Below are 19,710 nucleotides of genomic sequence, written 5' to 3'. Positions count from 1 at the left end.
AGCCTGCTCCTTCACAGCACCGACTACATTGCCCACAATTTTATTGTGTATAAATGTTGAGTCATTTCCTCAGTCGTGTTCTCGGTCTTTAAGACAACAGACTGTGTTGTGCCTTTGTTCATGTGTTTGCTTTTGGTGTGTCTTTGTTGGCCTCAGTAATCTTTGGAAGGGGATGTGGGATAAAAGATTTTGATGGTGGTAAGAAGAAAAAGCCAGTCCTGGCTGTGGGGCAAGTGTGGGAGTGCCTAGGGTGAGGGCCCTTCTTCTGTGACACTGAATTCCTAAGGGAACCTAAGTGAAAGGCGAAAAATGGAGAGCACTGTTAAGAAACTAAGGACATACTTGACTACTAAGCTATGTTAATGGTGAAAGTCTGGGACTTCAAGTAAGATATCCAGGTGTTAGTTCCTTAGCCCTTACTAGATCATCAACTGATCTTTTAAGTCTTGGATCACTTATATTTTTTTAGAAAATTGGCATAAAAATACATGTCCAAAGCACACACTCTATTCACTTTTATAACAGCCAATTCTTCCCCTTACCATGAGTTAGTGTATAAGTAAATTATATATTATTATAATGAGGCTTTTGCTAATTATGTCCCATTGTCTTTTTTAATTAATTAATAAATTTATTTATTTTTAACTTTTGTTTAATGAATATAAATTTCCAAAGTACAGCTTATGGATTACAATGGCTTCCCCCATAACGTCCCTCCCACCCGCAACCTTCCCCTTTACCACTCCCTCTCCCCTTCCATTCACATCAAGATTCATTTTCGATTATCTTTATATACAGATCAGTTTAGCATGCATTAAGTAAAGATTTCAACAGTTTGCTCCCACACAGAAACATAAAGTGAAAAATACTGTTTGAGTACTAGTTAGAGCATTAAATCTCAATGTACAGCACACTAAGGTCAGAGATCCTACATGGGGAGTAAGTGCACAGTGACTCCTGTTGTTGACTTAACAAATTGACACTCTTGTTTATGGCCTCAGTAATCACCCTAGGCTCTTGTTATGAGCTGCCAAGGCTATGGAAGCCTTTTGAGTTTGCCGACTCTGGTCATATTTAGACAAGGCCATGGTCAAAGTGGAAGTTCTCTCCTCCCTTCAGAGAAAGGTACCTCCTTCTTTGATGACCCGTTCTTTCCACTGGGATCTCACTCGCGGAGATCTTTCATTTAGGTTTTTTTTTTTTTCCCCCCAGAGTGTCTTGGCTTTCCATGCCTGAAATACTCTCATGGGCTTTTCAGCTGGATCCGCATGCCTTAAAGGCTGATTCTGAGGCCAGAGTGCTGTTTAGGACATCTGCCATTCTATGGGTCTGCTGTGTAGCTCACTTCCCATGTTGGATCGTTCTCTCCCTTTTTGATTCTATCAGCTAGTATTTGCAGACACTATTCTTGTTTATGTGATCCCTTTGGTTCTTAGTCCTATCATTATGATCAATTGTGGACAGAAATTGATCACTTGGACTAGTGAGATGGCATTGGTACATGCCACCTTGATGGGATTGAATTGGAATCCCCTGGTATGTTTCTAACTCTACTGTTTCAGGTAAGTCAGCTTGAGCATGTCACGAATTGCACATCTCTTCCCTCTCTTATTCCCACTCTTATATTTAACAGTGATCACTTTTCAGTTAAGTTTCAGCACTTAAGAATAACAACTAACTGAGCACCAAAAAGGAAACCTGTTAAAGTGAAATGAACACTATGAGAAACGGTGACTTGATCAGCCCTTGCCCTGACTGTTGATGAACAACTTAATATGTTATCCCTCTTAGTATTTTTTTTGGTTTGTTCTACTTAATACTTTTGGTTGAATACTGTAATCAATACCCATTGTCTTAAGTAGGGCTACAGCTAGAGAATTTTATCATGTACAGGGAGAGATTTTTTTAATTTTTAGGCAGAAAGTTGCTTTTGAGAGGAAGATATTTTCATTTATTCCACAAAAATCAACATTGACTTCTGAGAATAATTTACCTGATATCTTGAAAGCTAAAAAGATATTCAGTTTGTAGTTTTATCTTTTAAACCAAGAGCATGTCTTATAGTACAGATCATTAGCATTAACTCAGTACCCATTCTCCCCTCATCATTTCTTATCTGCTCTTGCAGTTGGGATGAGTCCGTGTGACAGTGCTGTTTTGAATGGCCTGTATGAAGAAGTGTCATGTATTTCTTCCAGACATAAGAAATTAAGAGCCAGGTAGTTTCAACATTTTTCTTCTCTCCTGCTGCAGGGACTTTGTGTGTTGCAAGTGATCTAACAAGCCTAATACTATATAAATTAAACACAATGTTATAATTTAAATAAAACATATTATAATATTAAACTGTATGTAATTTATCATAAGTACATACATAATGTATAAAAGTATAATAGCCAAAATAAGGAAAGACTGCCTAGATTCACAGAAAACTATGGCTGGGATATGAGAGAAATAAATCCTTATGGAAAGCCCCAGAGAGCCCTGCTTTCTAAAAGTACTGTTAATTTTCCTCAATAGTGTAATATTTTAGAGTCAGAACAAAAAATTTGGCCCATATTTCACAGTCCCTTCTCTGCTCCCTGGTGAATGGAAGATCCATTATTGTTCACAAGGGGGAGAAATCTCATCCTTGATTAGGAAAAATGGTGTTCCAGTGATGCCAGCAATCAAAATATGGTTGGAGCATTTGTTCAGGAAGTCATGAAATTTCCAAGTTTAAAATTTCATTTTCGGGCCGGTGCTGCGGCCCAATAGGCTAATCCTCTGCCTTGCGGCACCGGCACACCGGGTTCTAGTCCCGGTCAGGGCGCCAGATTCTGTTCCGGTTGCCCCTCTTCCAGGCCAGCTCTCTGCTGTGGCCAGGGAGTGCAGTGGAGGATGGCCCAAGTGCTTGGACCCTGCACCTCATGGGAGACCAGGAGAAGCACCTGGCTCCTGGCTTCGGATCAGCGTGGTGCCCCGGCCACGGCGGCCATTGGAGGGTGAACCAACGGCAAAGGAAGACCTTTCTCTCTGTCTCTCTCTCACTGTCCACTCTGCCTGTCAAAAAAATTTCATTTTCGTTTGCATAGATAATAATTCATATTTTTTCCTTCTCATTGTCTAAGGGGGACACATTGTGGCCAATGTAAGAGAGTGCTGGTGGACTAGCCGGCCAGAATTCCGTCAGTTGGTGGAATTGGTAAGGGCTGGTTTTGGAGTTAGTAAGAGAAGGGCAACTATTACCAAGACTTTGAATTCTCTGGGTCATTTACTTGATCTCCTGTTTGGTTTCCTATGAAGTCAGATGATAGTTGTTTCTGTCCTGATATTCTCCCTGACAGGTTCATACTATCTATTTTCATATAGATACATTTTGACAGTCTTCAATCATTGTAATTCTGTATATCAATGCTGTTAATTTTGTTGGGTCACATTGACAACAGATAAAAGATTTTTGCTTTCCTTTGAGCAATTATGCATATATGACAGAGTCATATGCTGAATTGAAGGAAAAATTTCCCATGAACTTTATTTACACGTTTACATTGTGGTGTTAATGCAAAATGTAATCTTTTATATAGTTGTTTTATAGGTGCCTGCATGAGTGTGTGGATGGATGGATGGCAAGAAGAACTGAAGAAATCATGATGAATAAAGCATATGAAATAAAGAAGTTTTCATAAACACATTGATATAAGGGGAAGAGTGGTAGACTGCATCCTATTGAATTATACCTTGCTATTGGCACTATTAGAATAGATGGGATTCACAACACAGATAGTCATGTAGAGACTGTGTGTTTCTATTACATTTATTTTTATTCAGTTAATTTGTTTTTTGCTGTTATGAAGGAAATCCTGTCTTTCCTTTATCCTCTATCTAGTTGCTACTGAATTACAATGACCCCAATGACTAGAGTTGGGCCAGTCAGGAGCCAGGCACTTTCTCCAGGTCACCCACGTGGGTGCAGGGGCCCAAGAGCTTGGGCCATTTTCCACTGCCTTCCAGGCCATAAGCAGAGAGCTGGATCGGAAGAGGAGCAGCTGGGACACAAACAGGTGTCATATGGAATGCCGGTGCTGCAGGTGGAGACTTAGCCTACTATGACTCAGCGCTGGCCCTCCGGGTACTTTTCATGTATGCAATTGAAATTTACTATAAAAATGAAAAATTAACCTCCCATTCCAAATTTTATTCTTACTGTCTTTCAATTACATACCTTTATTGTCTGATAACTCCATACCAAAATTTTCAAATGGCTGTGATAATTTATAATGATTGTAGTTCCATTGTTCCTGAATTTAAAAGGAAAGTTTTAGTTTTTTTTCTCCTAAGATTGATCCTGATTGGGGGGCTGGCACTCTGTTTAGTGGGTAAAGCCAACGTCCGCAGTGCTGGCATCCCATATGGGCACTGGTTTGAGTTTCGGCTGCTCCACTTCTGATCCAGCTCCCTGTTAATGTGCCTGGGAAAGCAGCTGAAGAAGGCTCAAGTCCTTGGGCCCCTGCACCCACGTGAGAGACCCAGAAGAAGCTCCTGGCTCCTGGCTTCCGATTGGCACAGCTCCGGCCACTGTGGCCATCTGGGAAGTGAATCAGCGGATGGAAGAACTCTTTCTCTTTCTGCCTCGGACTCTATGTAATTCTGCCTTTCAAGTAAATAAATAAATCTTTAAAAAATTTTATCCTAGCTTTTGTATTGACATATACCATAACTCATTAGATAGATTGAGCCATAGTTTAATATGTTTATCTATCTGTGTATAGCATACACACACACACACACACACACAGCTAGGAGAAATTTGCATTTCTTTGTCTTATCTGTTTATAATTTTCTTTAAAACACTGAATTTTATCACCTTTTAATAGCATTTTAATCAAGTTTTATGTGTTATAGTAATATAATTCTTAGAAATGAATAATCTTTGCAGTCTTCAAACAAGCTCCATTTATGTAATATTTTTAATCACCTAATAATGCCTTGTTTATTATTTTTGACTTAATATTTGAGATTGTTCTGTACTTTTCCACTTTTAGTGCTATTTTTATTAGGGTTTGAAGTAGATGTTCCTTTAGCTTTTTAAAAATGCATCTAAGTTGGGACCAGTGTGGTGGCGTAGCAGATTAAGCCTCTGTCTGTGATATCAACATCCCATATAGATGCCAGTTCGAGTCTTGACTGCTCCACTTCTGATCCAGCTCCCTGCTGATGTACCTGAGAAATCAGCAGAGGATGACCCAAGTGCTTGGGCCGCTGAATCCATGTGGGAGATCTGGATGAAGCTCCTGGCTCCTGGCTTTAGCCTTGTCCAGCCTTGGCCATTGTGGTCATGTGAGGAATAAACCAGAAGATGGAAGATTTTCCCTCTGTCTCTTCTCCTCTCTCTGTAACTCAGACTTTCAAATAAAAATAAAAAATCTTTCAAAATAAATGAATCTAAGAGTTTTAATCCTGGAAACAATTTTAATAATACTGAAGCTGTAGCAAATTAATCTCATTCTTTCCTGATATTTGTTGATATTATTTAGAGTTATAAATTTTCCTTTGAACTTTTTCACATCAATTCTAACATTTGTATTAGAATTTTATATTTTAGGCTGGCGCTGCGGCTCACTAGGCTAATCCTCCGCCTTGCGGCGCCAGCACACCTGGTTCTAGTCCCGGTTGGGGCGCCGGATTCTGTCCCGGTTGCCCCTCTTTCAGGCCAGCTCTCTGCTGTGGCCTGGGAGTGCAGTGGAGGATGGCCCAAGTGCTTGGGCCCTGCACCCCATGGGAGACCAGGAGAAGCACCTGGCTCCTGCCTTCGGATCAGAGCAGTGCGCCAGCCATGGCGGCCATTGGAGGGTGAACCAACGGCAAAAGGAAGACCTTTCTCTCTGTCTCTCTCTCTCACTGTCCACTCTGCCTGTCAAAAAAAAAAAAAAAGAATTTTATATTTTAATATTTTAAGTTCATTATTATTTTCATTCTTTACATAGTCTTCTTTCTTAGATTATAGATAGATGATATAGATAAACAGATACATACTAAAGAGAGATTCCTATACTTTTAAATACTCTGAAATATTTCTTTTTAGAATAAAGTTAGGCACCCTAATCAAACATTTGTCTATGTATTTGTATGAATACAAATTTTTTTTAGATAAAAATAAAGCTTGTGTTTCTTTTTCTGAGAAATGTGTCCTGATAATAAAGCATTTGAGTTTTTGTTCATGGAACTTAAACTTTCCAATGCAGTTTCTTTATCAATCTCTTAAATGAGGCTTTAGAATTTTTACAATTAAAACTTTAAATGCTCTCCCATTTGAATTTAACAGGAATTAGATTATGATAACAATTGATCTAGTTCTAACTTCATCTTGGCTCAACTCATACTATCACATGTGCCACATTAATTCACATGGGAGTAATCAAAGCTACAACTCACTGATATTTTAGAAATATTGTAAAATCTTTATTTCTTTATTTCATCTAGTTGGAAAGGTAGCAAGAGAGGCAGAGAGAGCTTCTATCACTGGTTCACTCTACAAATGTCTACAAAAACCAGGACTGAATCAGGCTGAAGCCAAGAGTCCAATTAAGCTCTTCCATGTGGGTGGGAGAGACCCAAGTTATTTGAGCCATTACCTGCTGCCTCCGAGGGTGTACATTAGTGTGAAGATGAATTTAAAGCAGAGGAGCCAGGACTCGAACTATGAACTCCAATATGGGATGCAGGTGTAACCAAGAGATGTCCTTGACCCTAAACACCCATCCTGGGAATATTTTTGATTATGAAGTTTATCACATGACATGGAAGTTGCTTCATGGTTAGCTGTAGGATATTTTCTTCGAATTGTTAGTCATTAGATAACCTATGTTTGTTTTCAAAATTAATGTATTTTCTATGTTATGGACACAGTTATATCTTTTTTTTAATTATTGGTCAATGCTACTTTTTCAAAAGATTTTTATTTATTTATCTGAGAGGTAGAGTTACAGAGAGAGGGAGAGAGAGACAGTTCTTCCATCTGCTGGTTCACTCCCCAAATGGTTGCAACAGCTGGAGCTGGGATGATCTGAAATCAAGAGACAGGATCTTCTTTGAGTCTCCCAAGCTGGTGGAGGGGCCAGGCACTTGGGCCATCTTCTACTGCTTTCACAGGCCATACCAGAGAACTGGATTGGAAGAGGAGCAGCTGGGACATGAATCGGCGCCCATATGATGTTTTGGCACTGCAGGTGAAGGCTAAGCCTACTACACCACAGTGTCAACCCCACTGATTTATCCTGAAAATGAAATTAAATTCTTCTTTCCTTTAGCATCTAGAAAAATTAGTGCTAAATTTTGGATCACCTCCAGAAATTTTGTGCATGGCAGCAAAGTATTAATTTTATTTGGATGTTCTATCTCAAACTTAATCTTATTTTTCACTTCCATATTTCTTTTGCTTTATATTTCAGTTTTTAAGTAACAGAAATCAAACACATATATAATTCTACTCAAATTTAATCAAAACCAGAGTTTATTATAATGTACTATTTTCTTAAAGAACCCAAAGAAAAGGATTTCACTGGACCCAAGGAGCTAGCTAAAGCTATACATTGGAATGTTACCAGGGTTTTGTCTCCATTTTATATGTCTGCTCATCTTTGAACAGCTACTTTCACATTTACTTTCTTTTCTTTTTAAAATTTATTTATTTATTTGAAAGGCAGAGTTACAGAGAGGCAGAGAGAGAGAGAGAGAGCGAGTCAGAGCGAGAGCGAGAAAGAGAGAGAGAGAGAATTTCCATCTGCTGGTTCACCCCTAGATGGCCACAACAACTGGAGCTGCGCTGATCCAAAGCCAGGAGCCAGGAGGTTCTTTTGGGTCTCCCACGTGGGTGCAGGGGCCCAAGCATCTGGGCCATCTTCTACTGCTTTCCCAGGCTAAGCAGAGAGCTGGATTGGAAGTGGAACAGCCGGAACTCGAAGTGGCGCCATATGGGATGCCGGCACTGTAGGTGATAGCTTTACCTGCTATGCCACAGCACTGGTCCCTTTACATTTGCATTTATATTCAGGGAGAAATTGATTCCCAGTCCACGTGATGGCCTGTGGTCAATATGAACAATATGCGGAACTGGAAGTTGTTAATCAGTAGGTGAACAGAGGTATTAATTTCATTTAAAGCCATGCAAGTCAACTGTTTATTTTTTTAAATTATGAAAAATAGAATTAAAGAAAATCATCAAACTAATAAACTAGAGGAACAGAGGCAAAATAAAAGGGAAAGGAAAACCATTGTTAACAGTGCACAATAATATGGTAATACTTTTGTTATGAACAAACACAATAAATACAAGCAGATGAAAACACAGGCTAAAACACATGAATTCTACTTGGTTACAACTACAAAATTCAGCTATACCTTGTTTATAAAAGATATACTGATAGTGTTACAGAAAGATGATCAAGCAAAATGGATTTTACATTAAATACATTATTACAGTTGAGAGCATTGTATGCAAAAAAGAAGGTATTATGATGCTATGTGATCCTAACAACACACTCAAATGTGCATATAAAGCACAAATTATACATAGAAACTGATAAGTATGCAATCAGAAATTTGTAACTTTATTAAGTGTAATTTAGAAAATTAATTGCTTGAGCAAACAAAAATTTCTATCAATACAGAAGATTAGAACAAAACAATGTAGTAGCCATGCATGTAATGTACACAAAATGATTAGGGAACAAATGATTCCCAAGCATACAAAATCTTTTAAAAAACAAGCATAGGGGGGCTAGCACTGTGGCATAGCAGGTAAAGCTGCCGCCTGCGGTGCTGGCATGCCATATGGCCACTGGTTCGAGTCCTGGCTGCTTCACTTCCAATCCAGCTCTCTTCTATGGCCTGGGAAAGCAGTAGAAAATGGCTCAAGTCCTTGTGCCCCTGCACCCATGTGGGAGACCCAGAAGAAACTCCTGGCTCCTGGATTCGGACCAGCACAGCTCCGGCCATTGCGGCCAACTGGGGAGTGAACCAGCGGATGGGTGACCTGTCTCTCTCTCTCTCTCTGTCTCTCCTTGTCCCTCTGTAGCTCTTTCAAATAAATAAATGAATCTTTAAAAAACAAACAAAACAAACCACAAAAAACAAGCATAGAAACTGTGAAAAAAATTAGAAATAAAGAACAGTAAAGTGTTAAGTAAATAGCAAAAGCATAGGCATTTGGAAGTTTTAAAATATATGCTAATATAATGTTAGTTGAAAAAGAAATAATAAAATATTCATATATCAAAATGTATGTTAGATAAGAAATGAAAAAGGACGTTGCAGATTTGTAATGTACCATTTCTATAAATTTAAACAAGAATTACTACTGTATCTATAAATACAAAGCCACTAACATAACATGCATAGGAATTACTTAAAATGTTTTCATGGCAGTGGATGCTTTTAGGAAGCCAGAAAGGGGAAAGAATGCAATTAGAGTGATAGTTGCATCTGTAATACATAATTTGTATTTTTTAAAAATTTTATTTAGGGTATACTAATTTCATGTATTTAATATATACAGATTCAGGAACATAGTGATGCTTCCAACCTCCTCTCCCTCCTGCCCACACTCCTACCCTTCTTCCTCCTCCCTCTTCTATTCCCACTCTTAATTTTTTTTTTTTTTGACAGGCAGAGTGGACAGTGAGAGAGAGAGAGACAGATCTTCCTTTTACCGTTCGTTCACCCTCCAATGGCCACTGCAGCTGGCATGCTGCAGCGGCATGCTGCGCTGATCCAAAGCCAGGAGCCAGGTGCTTCTCCTGGTCTCCATGTGGGTGCAGGGCCCAAGCACTTGGGCCATCCTCCACTGCACTCCCGGGCCACAGCAGAGAGCTGGCCTGGAAGAGGGGCAACCAGGACAGAATCCGGTTCCCCGACAGGGAAATAGAACCCAGTGTGCCGGCGGAGGATTAGCCTATTGAGCCGCGGCGCCAGCCTGCCCACTCTTAATTTTTACAAAGACCTATTTTCAGTTTGCTTTATGCTCATAAGATTAACCCTACACTAAGTAAAGAGTTCAACAAAGATCTAAAGCAAGAGTTAAGTGTTACCAACTCTTAAACCTATGTATTAGATGAAATGTTCTTTACATTTTGTGAATTATAAAATATATTGTAATTACAATAACAGAATATCTTTAAGGTAATAAGTCAGCAAAGTAAAACAAATGCCCTCCCTGTCGGAGGGAACTATTTCCATCCTGGCTCTGCCGCTAAGGAGAACGTAGCTCATTGGGTGGATTACATAACTTCAGTAGGTCCCAATTCCTTATGCCGCAGAATTTCCATGAATTGTTCACTAATTTTCAACTATCATACAGTAGATGGATGCTCAACTACTTTTTATTCCCACATCTGCTGGATAAACGAATGCATAAAGGAACAGTGTGACATTTGCGTTTCAGGATCACGATAGTGAGTAATGCACATGGATTCTCAATTTGGAATCCAGGCAAAGGTCGGATAAAGCGAACAAGAGGTGATCTTGTTTGTCTCTGCAGAGAGGTGTGCGGTGAGTCTTGTTATGTTCTGACCTTTATCTTTTGGCAGCAGCAAATAAAACATTGCTTCCTGCCATGTGAGAAAACTGCATCTTTGTTCCTCATGTGTATTTTTTGTCCCTCTTTAGAGAATTTTTCAGTGTTTAGTTCAGAGAATAATTCCTAGGTGGCCTCTTCAGCATCGCCTATTCCTTTCAAAATAAAGTTCTTCGGTTTTGGATATGACTTTCCTGATAAAAGTGATAGATACATTCTTCTGGCAATATTTAATCTGATTCTTTACAAGGAAGCCTCCCTCCATCCCCCAAACGCAAGAATCTGTTTACTATTAGACCCTTGTGATAATGACATGAAATTTCTGGGCTACATGGTGCCAAAGTGACCAGTTGAGAGGCGAATAATTCTATCAAGATGATTTTGTGGGGTCTCTTTAGACAAAAATATGCTTAGATCTAAAAAAAATTAATTGGCCATTTTCCTGAACTCAGTTCTTTTTCAAATGAATTTATCAAAACCATCTGTAAGTCTAGACATGGCCAAAGATAAAGTATTCCCACTGGTATATTAAATAATGAAAATCAACAAATTAGAAAATGAATAGGTCTTTAGGGAGTATTAGTAATCCTGGTCAAATAATTAAAAAGATATTTTAAGTATTTTAAGTTTGGAAACTTCTTTTTTTTTTTTTTTTTTTTTTTTTTTGACAGGCAGAGTGGACAGTGAGAGAGAGAGAGACAGAGAGAAAGGTCTTCCTTTGCCGTTGGTTCACCCTCCAATGGCCGCCGCGGCCGGCGCGCTGCGGCCGGCGCACCGCGCTGATCCGATGGCAGGAGCCAGGAGCCAGGTGCTTTTCCTGGTCTCCCATGGGGTGCAGGGCCCAAGCACCTGGGCCATCCTCCACTGCACTCCCTGGCCACAGCAGAGAGCTGGCCTGGAAGAGGGGCAACCGGGACAGAATCCGGCGCCCCGACCGGGACTAGAACCCGGTGTGCCGGCGCCGCAAGGCAGAGGATTAGCCTAGTGAGCCGCGGCGCCGGCCAATTTGGAAACTTCTTAAAGCCTACTCTCTTGGAAAAAAAATTGGGGGGAGTTTCTTCACATCTGGGAGGCTGTGCCCAGTAGCCCTAAGGCTGGCGCCATGCCACAAGAGGAATATATTGAACTAGACATCAAATGCTAGTGGTATTATTTGGATTATCACAGAAGAAGAGAAAAAAGGAAAGTCAAGGGGCTCATGATTGTTCAAGAGAAACAAAGATTAGTGGTCTGAAGGCCAAAGTCTACCATAAGCAGTGCTGTGCTGAGAAAATACAAATGAGAAACACAATCAAGATGCATAAGAAGGAAAACACCAACAAAAGAACAAGGGAAAGACTCCCACAGGAAGAAGTCCTTGCAAATCTGTGGGACAGAGAGGGGCGAACCTTAGCTGAAGTACTCTCCAGTATGATTAAATACACATTAGAAGAGAAAGCAGGAAAATGGGAAGACCCTCCTGTCTAGAGTTTCCACCGGGGGAGAAACAGAAGTATTAAAAGTTATTTAAACTGGAGAGAGAAAACAGAAGCCATGGAAAAGAATAGTTGCTAAGGTTGGCTTTGTTGAAGATGGCTTTACATGGAAGCCACTTAAATAAGAATGATTCATTAGGCCCATGGAGTTACGTTTCAAGAAGGCCTGTATAATACATCCTGAACTGAAAGCCAGTTTTTACCTGTCAATATTTGGTGTAAAAGGGATTCATCATCCTCACTTTATACAATGTTGAGTGTTATTACTGTCGTTGAGGTGAAATTGCTTTGAGTTGGGTCTTATGACCCAAGAAGGCAAGGTGATAACAGGGGAAATATGCTTAGGTTACTAACAAGCTTGAAGATGCAGGATGCATAAAAAGTCTTACTTTTTTGGCAGCAGTTTTGCACAAGTAAGCCCGTACCATTATTGAAGACTATAAACTAAGTGGAACAACTATGATTACTGTGATATTTCTGTATACTACCAAATAGCCTTACCTCCCTGCAATCAGGAAGAGAACTATTCATAAAGGTAAAAAAAAATTTTTTTAAAGAAATCTACTCTCTTAGTACTCCAGAATGAATAATTTATTCAAATTTTAATTTTTTTCAAAGCTTTTATTTATTTGAGAGGTAGAGTTACAGACAATGAGAGGCAGAGAAAGAGAGAGAGGTCTTCCATCCGCTGGTTCACTCCCCAATTGGCTGCAATGGCCGGAGTTGCGCTGATCCGATGCCAGGAGCCCGGACCTTCTTCCAGGTCTCCCACATGGTGCAGGGGCCCAAGGACTTGAGCCATCTTCTACTGCTTTCCCAGGCCGTAGCAGAGAGCTGGATTGGAAGAGGAGCCGCCGGGACTAGAACTGGTGCCCATATGGGATGCCGGAGCCACAGGTGGAGGATTAACCTACTGTGCCACCATGCTAGCCCCTCAAATATTAATATTAAAAACAAAGTTAATTTACCACCTGGAGGCAATATTTTACAAGCTATATATATAACTTAATTACCTATTACCTATATAAAACAGATCTAAGAAATGAACTGTCTTTTTCTCTTTTGAGAATATTATAGGTGGAATTATAGTTTTTTTATTTAGTAAATATAAATTTCCAAAGTACAGTTTATGGATTACATTGCCCCCCCCCCATAATTTCCCTCCCACTCACACCACTCCCATCTCCCGCTCCCTCTCCTGTTCCATTCACATCAAGATTCATTTTCAATTATCTTTATATACAGAAGATTGATTCAGTATATATTAAGTAAAGATTTCATCAGTTTGCACCCACACAGAAACACAAAGTGTAAAATACTGTTTCAGTACTAGTTATAGCATTACTTCACATTGGACAACACATTAAGGACAGATCCCACATGAGGAGTAAGTACACAGTGACTCCTATTGTTGACTTAACAATTTGACACTCTTGTTTATGGCCTCAGTAATCTCCCTAGGCTCTAGTCATGAGTTGCCAAGGCTATGGAAGCCTTTTGAGTTTGCCGACTCTGGTCATATTTGGACAAGGTCATAGTCAAAGTGGAAGTTCTCTCCTCCCTTCAGAGAAAAGTACCTCCTTCTTTGATGACCTGTTCTTTCCACTGGAATCTCACTCGTGGAGATCTTTCATTTAGGTCTTTTTTTTTTTTTTTCCAGAGTGTCTAGGCTTTCCATGCCTAATATACTCTCATGGGCTCTTCAGCCAGATCTGCATGCCTTAAGGGCTGATTCTGAGGCCAGAGTGCTACTTAGGACATCTGCCATTCTATGAGTCTGCTGTGTATCCCGCTTCCCATGATGGATCGTTATCTCACTTTTTGATTATATCAGTTAGTATTAGCAGACACTAATCTGTTTGTGTGATCCCTTTGACTCTTAGACCTATCAGTGTGATCAATTGTGAACAGAAATTGATCACTTGGACTAGTGAAATGGCATTGGTACATGCAACCTTGATGGGATTGTATTGGGGAATTATTGATTTTTAAAACCCAACAGCTATATATATGCTATATTACAGAATAATTGCATAGTAATTGTGTGGCCAATTTTTATTTATGAAAATAAGTAAATGATATGCTTCAAATTTTTCTCCAAGTCTAATATAATTCTGAGTTAGAGCTCTTTTCATTTTCACATGACCCAGATAAATATTCACAGTGAAAGTTAAGTACAGAAACAGCTGTCCTTGGTTCCTACATTTCATCATTGCTGTGAGAGTTAAAGTGAAAGAATGGCTGAATACACAAGTAAGCCTGGGACTTGACACTGAGAGACAAGTCCTGATACAGGTGAGATACCAGGCAAAAGGTTTTTCAGTGCCTAGGTCATGGTATTTTCTTTTAAAATCCTTTTTAAAACAGCTTTATTGAGATATAATTCATCTTCTCCTATGTTTAGGGTTGTCTTTTCACTGTCTTGATACTGTTATTTGAAACACAAATATTTTAATTTTGATGAAGTCCAACTGTCTAGTTTTTCTTTTGTTGTTTATGCTTTTGATGGCATATTTAAAAGGACTTTGTGAAGCAAGGTCATTAAGATTTACTTCTGTGTTTTCTGCTATGTGTTTCTTACATTTATGTCTAGCTTCCATGTGGTGTTATTTTTGGGTGCATGTGTAAGGGAAGGGTCTAGCTTTACTCTTTCACATCTGAATGTCCAGTGTGCCACCATTGATCTGTCTCAGCAGCATTGTTGAAAAAACAATTAATTATAAATATGAGAGCTTTTCCTTTTTAGTTAAATTCTATCCTATTGGTCTCTATGTCTATCCTCATGTTAGAACTATATTCTCTTAATGCTGTAGCATTGTACTAAGTTTTGAAATTGTGGAGTTGGCATTGTGGTGTAGAGGGTAAAGCTGCTGCCTGTGATGCTGGCATCCCACATGGGTGCCAGGTTGTGTCCCGGCTGCTCCATTTCTGATCCAGCTCCCTGCTAACAACCTGGGAAAACCAGTAGAAGATGGCCCAACTATGTGGGTGGTCCTTTGCCTGGCTGAAAGACTGCCTGCCTAGCCAATGCAGGAGGTCAAAAGCGCATGGCACACCATGCCACACTGGGAAAAACCCTGGTTGAGGACTCAGCACACTGAGACCCACATATGGCCTGACTGCTGGCAGGCGGCAGGGATGCCAGGGACATTTCCCCCACCCCTGCTTCCTGTTTTGGACCTTGTAACTGTCAGCTAGATAAACAGCTCCTGGGTGTGGCCCAGACCCATAAGACTGCCTGGAAGGCTACGTGGGCTATGTGACTATCAAGCTGATTGGAAAAGCATGGCAGCAACAGTATTGGCTTTATCCTATAGAATTAGTGTTGCTACCCTGAGCTAGCTACTCCCCTTTGCCTACCCTATAAAAGCTTATGCTTTTATGCTTATGTTCACTGAAACTGTCTCTGATGCTTCTTGTTGAAGAATGCTGTCACTCCACCATCCTGACAGTGTGGGCCTCGCAGGATGAGCCCACACAACTATTTGGGTCCCTGCTGCCTCTATGGGAGACTGTGATGAAACTCCTGGCTCCTGGCTCCTGGCTTCAGCCTGACCCAACTCTAGTCGTTGTGGTCATTTGGGGAGTGAACCAGCAGATGAAGATCTCTCTCTCTCTCTCTCTTTCTCTCTCTCTTTCCCCTTCTTGCTCTGTAACTCTGACTTTCAAATAAATTAATTAAGTAAGAAAAGAAATTGTGAAACATGATGCCTAAACTTTTGTTCTTTTATTCAAAAAATTTGGTATTATGGGTCTCTTGAATTTTCATACACTTTTCAGGATCTTTTATGAATTTCTGCAAAAACAGAATGCAGACATTTTGATAGGTATTGTGTTGAATTTGTGCATCGGTTTGGGAAGTAGTACCATCATAACCTTATCAAGTCTCCTAAATAGAAAAAATGGAATAGTTTTTTCATTGATTTAGTCTTTTATTTCTTTCTACAGTGTTTATGGTCTTCTCTTCACCCTTTCTGTTTCTTTCCTCCAATCTTCAAATACCTTAAAAGTTTTCTAGCTGATTGATAATGAAAACCAAAATATAATCCTTCAACGTTTGTTTTAAAGCTATATTCCCTTCATGCTTTCCCTTATAACCTTTCTTTTCAAAAGATCTATCTGTCTATCTATCTATCTATCTATCTATCTATCTATCCATCCAAGAGTTTACCTTTATTATAAAACAGTAAAAACTTTGCAAAGGGAATTATCAGTTGTCAGAACTGTATCCTTATTCTCTTCAATTTTTATTCACTTGCCTCAATCCCAAGACAATTTCTGTTTTGTAGCTGCCAAAACCTTAAACTACTGTTTCATATGTAAACAATGACTCTCAAAAAAGCAAATCCATCATAAATTACGTTACATTTTTTTCACAAAAGTTTGCAAGCTGATTTTGAAGCTTAAATGAAAGATCAAAAGGTCCAGAATATTCATGGAATTTACACGCTCTAATAGATAATAATGAAGCTGTAATAATTATGGTATTTCTGGATTAGCACAGAGATACAGAAAATAAACCTCTAGTACTTGGTGAGTCTTGAAACAAATCCCAAAACATACACATTTAGCTCATATGCCATAGTGAACTTGCCTTGCATACAATAGTTTGTGATTTCTCCTGGACTTTATAGAGTAATAGCACATGTCAGAAAAAAGAATAGCTATGTATTTCAAGTTAGAGTTTTGGGTTGACATTGTCATCCTCATCCTTTGCTTAGAGTGAGGACTTACAGATGCCTAATAATTATTGAAGAATGGCTTTGAGTCCTTTTTGTTGGGGAATAAGTTTGTCTATGAATTCAACTGGCCATTATTTCTCTAGCTCTAGAATTTATAATTGGGATAGATAGCTACTGATAAAACCCTAATATTCATTTCCTGCCCTGTTAGAAAACAGATTGGGAATGGAAAAAACTTAATCAGATTGTAGGCAAATGACAGCTGCTTTACCAGATGTGGTCTCTTTGCTGGAGCAGATCAGCAAGGCTTCTGGCAACTGTTGGGCAACACATTCTCTCTTTTTTTCCTTAAGTAAGGCAGCATACAAGAAAAGTTCACTTTATATAGCAATGTGGCAGAGACTCTACTCACTGTTCTGCTTCAGAGTTTTAGTACTAACTCTTTTTGTCAAAATGAAGGAATCTTGATTGTCTTGACTTCCCTTGGAACATCGTGTTGGCCCAGGATGAATGCTATCATGCTAACTGAACTTGATGATCAGAAAGCATAAGTAACCTAGATACTCAGTGACACATGTATTATGGAAGCCTTGTGATTACAGGGTGGATTGAAATTTTGTCTTTGTAAAAATTAAAGAAAAAGAGAAAGGAAGGAAGGAGGAGGATTGAGGGAAGGAGGAAAGGAAGTATGGTTATCTTCTTAGAATTGTACCTGTGTAACGTATGAAATCTGTTTTGTTTGTATTAATAATTTTTTTAAAAAAATTAAGAAAGAAAAAAACAAGAGTTTGTAGATAGCAAAGTTGAAAGATTGGGGAAGAAGATTTCTTTGAAGAAGTATGTGGATCAAACTATTAAACTGATCACTACATAGAGAAGCTTTCCTTCTTTTTTTTTAACTTTTATTTAATGAATACAGATTTCCAAAATACAGCTTATGGATTACGTTGGCTTCCCCCCCTCCCCAATGACTTCCCTCCCACCCGCAACCCTCCCCTTTCCCGCTCTCTCTCCCCTTCCATTCATATCAAGATTCATTTTCAATTTTCTATATATACAGAAGATCAGTTTAGTATACATTAAGTAAAGATTTCAACAGTGTGCACCCACATAGAAACATAAAGTGAAAAATACTGTTTGAGTACTCGTTATAACATTAGATCTCAATGTACAGCACATTAAGGACAGAGATCCTACATGAGGAGTAAGTGCACAGTGACTCCCGTTGTTGACTTTACAAATTGACACTCCTGTTTATGGCATCGGTAATCTCCCTATGCTCCAGTCATGAGTTTCCAAGGCTATGGAAGCCTTTTGAGTTCTCCGACTCTTATGAAGCTTTCCTTCAATACTATTACTACCCCAGAGCTAAATGTCTGAGTTACCAGACTCTCCTCCTGTTCATCATCTTTTATCTGTTTTATATCTTTTTTGTGTGTAAATTTCAAGTAACTTTAGGATTTATAAACTCTCTTGTCTGGTAGAGTTAATTGCTGTATTCATTGTCTTTTATCTATTTTGTATCTTTTTTGTAAATTTCAAGTAACTGAAGGATTTGTAAATTGTAGCTTGTCCTGTAGAATTAATTGGTGCATAAATTGGATTGGAATATGTTACCTTGCAGAAACTTTCAACCTATCCCCCAAATTTCAATCCTTTGACATCTGACAATAAGATTTCAATCAGCATTTCCAATTTTTCTCCTACCCTTCTTTCTTGGTGTCACCACGACTAAAACTTGACTACCAAGATCCTTATAGGGACTCTATGGTTTCTGTAGTTGGCCTTTCCAGACAGAACATGAAAAAGCCTTGTGACCGGACCAGATTTCTCCCTATAGATGAGTTGTCTGGGTCACTAAGGAAGCCAGATAATTTGCTTGTATTGGACATGCCCTCAGAGAGGTACCCATCACTGATGACAGCATTGCCAAGGACATCAACATCTTAGTCTCAAGATACTGAAGGAGCAGTGCTACATGGGATTTCTATTCATTGATCTCTTGGAATCTACTAGACTGAATACCCTCCGTGTTCAGCTCCTGGTTCTGTTAATGCCTTTTTTTTTTTTTTTTTTTTTTTTTTAGGTTTCTGTCTCTTAGGATGCCTTGATCTGTAGGATTGTAAAACAATTGACCTTTGGCACCATCACACCATTGATTATTTAAGTGACTTTGAAGGAACAACACCGACAAGAGTCCTTAAGAGATCTGGCTTGGCTTCACTGAGTTGTTCAATGATGAAAGATCATTAAGTGAGCCCTGTGCATCTGGAAAACGGTGATAATTACCCCTCAACCCACACATCATTTAGTGTTCTAGAAAACTGTTTCCTGCAAAGAACCATCATTGTCAAAGTGATAAGACTCATAGAAGTCCCTTGCTGACCTATGACCAAATCAAAGATCCTCGAAATTTCCATTCTTTAGCTTATAACAGGTTAGCTGAACTCTTCATCTCCATCAATTAACTTAGCTTAAACAAACTGTAGTCAGGTTGTCTACTACCAGTCTCTGACCTGTGACTTGTCCCTGAGATTAAACAAGTATCTACTGCAAGCAATCTTCTAAGCAACCTCTCCTAACAAGTGACTGACTGCAAAGAAAAACATTCACTGAGCAACTTTCCTATCATGTCACCTGTTCATTGTACTTCCAATTTTCTGTCTGACCTTTGAGGTGCTTATGTGTCTTATAGAGGATCTTATGGTCAGATTATTCTCCCTGTTGCAATAGTCTTCTTAAATAAAATCTTTCCTTGCCTACACCTGATTGGTTTTTATTGGTAGCACAAAGTATGCAAACACCAATATTTTACATTAATGTTCACTATAGGATGGTACTTGGAAAAAATAAAGTTACTTTTTTCATTATTTTATTATTGAGGTTTAACATCTGAGTTACCCCAAAAGAGTGATGAACCTACCCCAATTTGTCTGAGACTTTGTCAGTTTAAACACTGAAAGTCCTGCGTCTCATGGTATACCTTTGTCCCAGGAAAAAT

The 19,710-nt window shown here is 39.1% G+C and overlaps 1 long non-coding RNA gene and 1 pseudogene across 1 annotated transcript in view; both read left to right on the top strand.

Annotated features, from left to right (window-relative positions):
* LOC127493948 (uncharacterized) overlaps nucleotides 1-19,473 on the top strand; it is a 48,682-nt gene extending 29,209 nt beyond the window's left edge. The window contains exon 3 of the long non-coding RNA XR_007924576.3: nucleotides 18,796-19,473. This is a non-coding gene — a long non-coding RNA (uncharacterized LOC127493948). The remainder of the gene's footprint in view (nucleotides 1-18,795) is intronic.
* LOC149127111 (ribosome biogenesis protein NSA2 homolog pseudogene) lies at nucleotides 11,655-12,380 on the top strand (annotated as a pseudogene).
* Nucleotides 19,474-19,710: the final 237 nt, after the last annotated feature.

The sequence above is a fragment of the Oryctolagus cuniculus genome, chromosome 4, assembly GCF_051225735.1.
Source record: "Oryctolagus cuniculus isolate XC-2025 breed Fujian yellow rabbit chromosome 4, ASM5122573v1, whole genome shotgun sequence".
NCBI lineage: Eukaryota > Metazoa > Chordata > Mammalia > Lagomorpha > Leporidae > Oryctolagus > Oryctolagus cuniculus.
Note: the sequence above shows the minus strand (reverse complement) of the source record. Positions and strands in the feature narration are given on the sequence as shown.